General features: G+C 34.5%; 1 pseudogene; it reads left to right on the top strand.

Annotated features, from left to right (window-relative positions):
* LOC109131241 overlaps window positions 2,257-6,217 on the top strand; it is a 15,865-nt pseudogene continuing 11,904 nt past the window's right edge.

Raw genomic sequence — 6,217 nt, 5'->3', positions numbered from 1 at the left:
AAGAGAGGAGAAGAAAATGAAATGATTGAGAAAAGTGTGGTATTGTGTTTGTTCATATTTTAGAAGCAAAGTACGTTGAAATCCAAAATCACACAAAATCCAGTAGATATTGAATAACACTAGATTTTAATGGATTTTTAAAAATATCCAATTAAATAACACCTGATTCTTAAATACATCAAACTCCTTTAAAAACCACAATCCAATAACACCCCCTTATTTAATTATATCTCAAATATTTTTAAAAGCCTTTTGGAGCATCCGAATCTCCCATCATCAGCACCAACGAGTCTCCCAGCATCAGCGCTAACAACATATGCACCTTGTTCCAAACAAGAAACCCAGTCCCAGCTTATTGTGGCATCAAATTCCATGATTTTCAAGACGGAGTAAGAAGTAGAATAATATCAAATCTTCGTCTTGATTGAATTTCTGCAACCTTTTCTAAGAAACCACCTTCCGAAGTGATCGTGATACAAACTCTCTCTCTACTAGCATGCAACCACTAAAATCTAAAATCTAAAATCAGCAAAATTTGGGATATCTGAAATATAATTTACAATTGTAAATTATGTAAAATTTACCTCCATATAATTGCAACATGATACATTAATTAGCTGATCTTCAGCAAAAGACTATGCTTCTTCACGTGGCTATGTTGATAAATATCCAGCTTAACGCCAGAGAGACCTTTTGGAACAGATCATAAGACGAAGATATGCAGTTTCAGTGGAGCTTCCCTTTAGAGAAGAAGACATATCACAATTTGGTGGAACTCCACTATCAAACGAAATCCATTAAATTTTATAACAGATTGAAGACTCTAGGAAAGCGAAGCAAAGCTAGTACCAAAACAACAAATCATTCCATACTTGAGTATTTAACTACTTAATTCTCTTTTCTTGAAGGTCCTAATTAACAGACCAAATACTTATGAAGTCTCTCTAAAATGGGATTATAGGTTTGAGACTTTGAGGTAATGGTGTTCTTGTAGACCAGATGCAAAAAATGGGTGTACATCTTAAACTAATGTTTAGCCAAATTATTTTGTGGTGAAAGAACCTTAATCTTAATATTTTACTTCATTCGTCTAAACTCTAAAAAGAATTTGTGTTTAAAGTTTTTGGATGAATTTTTTAAAAATATATATTTAAATTTCATATGAAAACCATAAGAATCTCAAAGAATCCAACCTTCTTCAGCCGCTACACCTTGCTGATTATATCAACAATCATAGTTACATTTGATATAACCATGTGATTTTATAGTTTTTGCTNTTTTTTTTTTTTTTTTTTTTTTTTTTTTGTGCAAAAATGTGATTTTACGATTTTAGTAGAAAAAATGTGATTTGAATTTTGGCGGAAAATATTGATTTTTGATTTTGGTCAAAAAATAGGAAATATGTTTTTGGGTTTTGAAAACCAAAATTTGATATTTTGCAAGATATTTGTAGAAAAGGTTATTTATAATTTTGTAGACAAATTGATCATTTGGATAATAAGGTTCTTTTTTTTTTAAACAACCGAATAATAAGGTTATATTTGTTATTTTTGGATGAATCATCTCCCGCCAAATAATATAATTGGAAAATCATCCAAATGAATTTCAAATTTTTGACTAAAATTTAAAGATTATGCTTGATGATGCTCATTTTTTTTTAAAATGAACAACATCTAAATGATCCATTGAGATAGCCCATCCGAATGAACAAACAAAAAAGGCCATATATTAACAAACTGACTGTCGTGTAGAGAAGAAGAGAAACTCATCAAAGTAGAAAAATGAACTCAAAACCAAGACCAATATGAATGTTTCTTTCTTCTTATTCTTCTTATAATAATGGACCACTAAATGATAAGAGTATTTTTTAGCTTTGATTGATGCACAACATCACAACGACAACCAAATCACAATACAAAGCATGCAGAGCAGCAGAGGAGTGTTTCTCTACAAAAGAAAAGTACATGATCAGATCATAAGTTGAAATTGGTTTGAGACATTAGTTTGAAGATCACGAAATGAAACCGTGTGCGAAAAAGGTCTGATACTCTGATGTCTGATCCGTTGCTTACTTCTTTTATCTCTCTCGGATAGTTTAACGTGGGCCGTAGCTAGAACCTTAATTGAAAAAAAAAAAAAAGGTTTTTAAGGATCGGTTTAATATATTAAAGACATTTAAGTACCGGTTAATTTATTTACGATTACGCATATGACCTATTCTTTTGCTTTCCGCAACTAGGGTTTTGCCTCGTGAAGATGACCGAAGACAGAAAAATTAAGAACGTTGAAGAGACAATTTATAAAGACAACATTAGCGAGTTACCGGAAGATTTGCTTGTAACGATATTGAGTCTTATCCCAACAAAAGACGCAGTGGCCACCATGTTTCTGTCGAAACGATGGCTCTCTGTCTGGACGATGATACCAACACTTGAGTACAAAGACATCGACGTTAGAGGTTATACTTGAAAAAATGGATGGACCCAGAAACACAAGAATTCCTCAAAACCCAGCACACCGAGTATCAACTTTATTAGAAATCTTTAAGTTGATTACACTCTCCTAATTGGAGTTACACACAGCCTAAGAACACCCTCTTAACTTGTGGCCAAACGATTTCTAACCTAACAAAAGAAGAGACAATACACGATTTGTTTTCTACGCTATTTCTCTCTTTTTTCTCACCATAAAGAGTAACCTCGCACTCTCTCAAATAGAAGAACCTATGAACGAATTCTGCTGTCAGATGAGTCATACTGCTGAAACATGGCAGAAAAAGCAACAAATCCCTTGACATGATTTTCTTCGTCTTCACTTTCTGATTCACTATCACTCAAGCTAACATAAGATCTGTCCCTTCTTCCTTGTCCATTCACACAATCGATCTTTGAGTGACCAAAACCCTTACAACCAAAACATTGAATGTTTCTTTTCTTTATAGTAGGACACTCAGATTTAAAGTGACCTATCCCTTGGCATTCATGACATTTCAGCTCAGTTCTTCTTGTTGACCTTTCACCCTCTTCTGATCGAGAACTCTCATGGTATTTCCTATTTCCCTTGTCAACTCTTTTAATCGAATTGTTGAAACTCTTGACCAGCATACTCACAGAGTTTTCATGACTTTCAAATCTTTGTCTATCACTAGAACCAACAAACGCAACTCCCTTATCAATAACAGAAACTTGTGGCTCTAACTCCATCTCATGTGCTTTCATCATACCTGATATGCTCAAATTTACCCTAGAGCTACTCTCTCAAATTAAGAGGTCAATGCAGTACTTAGGGGTCGAATTCCACAAGGACTCAAGACTACACAATAAATTATAGAGTTTTATAATTATGCTAAACAGATTAAATTGAAATAAAAAATAGCAATGCTAAATATTAAATAAAGCTGTTGTAAATTTAGAAGATCAAAAAGCTAGGCCTAGGGAATTTCTCAGGAAATTATGAAATATTAAATCAATCAATAAATTAGGATTCAAACAATTAAGAACAGATCTAGAACTCTAAACACTTTTGTAAATTAAATCAGTTCTCACTGCAAATAATATCTAAATTTAAAACCAGAAAATCCAAATCTCTTTGTAAAATTCTAGGTTAAAAATCAGCAATAAAATCAGGTTTAGATTGTTCACAAAATTATTAAATCAAATCTCTTTGCAAGAAATAATTTTGCTCATCAAAAGGTTTTATCAGGAAAATCAATTATATTCTCATATCAATTTATTTTCCTAAAGTATTAATTCTAGGTGACCAATCAAGAATTAATATGAAGAACAACCTAAGATGAAGATCTAGATAGATAAAGAATCCTAAATAAACAGATCTAATAATTCATAAAATCCCTGTGAAAAACCCTAAACCTAACAAACAAATTACTCAGACATAATCAATGAAGAACAAAACATCTTTCTGAATAATAAGCAATTAGAGATTAAAAGAGTAAAAGGGAGTTCAAGAATTCTTCTCTACAAAGCAGATTTGATCTCTCTCTCTCCAAAAGCTCTCAAAAATCTCTCAGGGTTGCAGGAAAAATAAAACTTGATAGAATAAAACTTAAGGGTTTGGAAAACCTAAAAACTATATATATATGTCCTAAAACACGTCAGGGACTAGTCTTGCAAATATGGAAAACTTCGGGCAACTTTGTAAAACTTCCAAATTTGGCTCTCTCGTCGGTTTGGACTGGGTGTCGATCGATGCTAAGGCAGTGTCGATCGACACCATCTCCTCTGATCGATTCCAAGTTGATTTCTTGCGGATTATTGCTCCAAAATGATCCAAATTGCTCCATTTTGCTCCTTTCATGCTAAAAACCTGTAAAGACTCAAAAACAATCTAGAAACAAATGAAAAGACACTAAAAGACTCTTTATATCATGGTTAAAAACCACAAAAACCATGATATATCAACTCCCCCAGACTTAGCCTTTGCTTGCCCTCAAGCAAAACAGAAACTTAGACCTGTGAAAGAGGTTTGAAAACTGGGAACTCACTCAACTGCATAATGATTCTTATTTGCACTCTTCATTTACCTGACTCAAGAACTTACTACTTATACTTAACCATGATTAGCATCAACATTCCTTACTCAAATCCCACAATCCTTTGGAATCTCTGAAATCTCCATTGTCATCTCATTAGTCAATATTAAAGCACAAATAAGGTGAATTCTTACCTTGGGTGTATTGATCAGTGGCATATGGACTCTCTTCAGGCCAAGACATTCTTCTTACATCTCCTTTCCTCTCCCTTTTCTCACTTCCATTATTTTTTTCTTCTTTTTTTTTTTTTTTCTTAATCAAAGGTGTAAGCGAATACCGGGGTCATCGGTAATTTACCTACCCCTCGCTTCCAAGCTTTGTGTGATCATTTGACTCAAGAGTAGAATAATGAGGTCACTGGTAATTTACCTACCTCTCTAAACTGATCAAAATCATCTCATCTTTTATTCTCTTTTTTTTTTTTTTAAAGCACTGAAGGGAAGAGAGAGGGGAGACATACTTTGAAAAATTGCATTGTCTTGTATGGCCTGAAGAAGAAGTCTAGTCCACTGATTTCCAACCCCAAAGTAAGAGATTAAGTCCGGTTAAAATCCTGATAAAAGTTGAGACAACGTTAGATCAATCAGATATCCATTGAATAAGGGCTTTCAGGATTGTTGATAAGGCTCATAGTCTTTCTAAGCTTCAGTTCTGAGATCAAGCATAAACAAATAATCATTAGAGTGTTAGCCAAATAAGAGAAATCATTAGTCAAGATCATAATTCCCAAAGATAAAAAGAAAAATTTTGAAAAATTTGACTCAAACTTTATGATTTTGACTGACACAACTGAAACTCAAAAACAGAAAACATAGTTAGTAACTAACCTCCCCCAGACTTAAACAACACTGTCCCCAGTGTTATCAAGCAAGAGGAAAGTAAAAATAAAATAAAATAAATAAAAATCAAAAGCAAAAGAAAAAGAAAAACCTACCAGTGGGGTGCCTCCCACTAAGCGCTTGTTTTCAGTCATTAGCTTGACTGTGTTGGAGCTCAGGCATCTGGAGGAGCAGAACATGGCATTGAAGTCCTCTTCATCCAAGGTGGTGTATAAGCTTTAGGTGCATGAGGGTTGCCAAGGATGTTAGGAACAGGACCAGGGCGGGGCTTAGGGATATGTTTGCTTCTCTTATGTCCTGCAAAATCATCAACAGAAGAAACAAGCACTCTACGATAATCTCGTGGCTTGGTTAACTGCAAAACAGTTTTTATCTCTTTGAAATTCTTGTTGATGATAGGAGGAAGTTTAGGAGAAGGAGAAGCATACCTTGGCCTTACCTGAGGGCTCTGGAGTGTGGATTGGGAGACTTTCTGTTTGGAAACAGGTTTCTGACTTGGAGCATTAGTTTTGGACAAGCTTTGTCGCGGTCGTGGAGGGGTGTCGATCGATACCCTCTTGGTGGTGTCGATCGACACTGCTTCTGATGCTCGTGAATTTGCTTCTCTGCAGCTTATCTGAGCAATCTTCTCAACAGAAAACGTCTGTCCATCAATGGTAGGAGCTCTCCTCAGTTTATCCATCTCAAAACTCATACTCAAACCATCCACATTCAGTGTTATGTGTCCTTTCTGCACATCTATGATTGCACCAGCTGTAGCCAAGAAAGATCTTCCTAAGATGAGAGGATCTTTAGGCTCTTGATCATACTTCAGCACCACAAAGTCAGT

Source organism: Camelina sativa, chromosome 20, assembly GCF_000633955.1.
Source record: "Camelina sativa cultivar DH55 chromosome 20, Cs, whole genome shotgun sequence".
NCBI classification, from domain to species: Eukaryota; Viridiplantae; Streptophyta; class Magnoliopsida; order Brassicales; family Brassicaceae; genus Camelina; species Camelina sativa.
The sequence above is the reverse complement of the archived record's forward strand: the minus strand, read 5'-3'. Positions and strand labels throughout refer to the sequence as shown.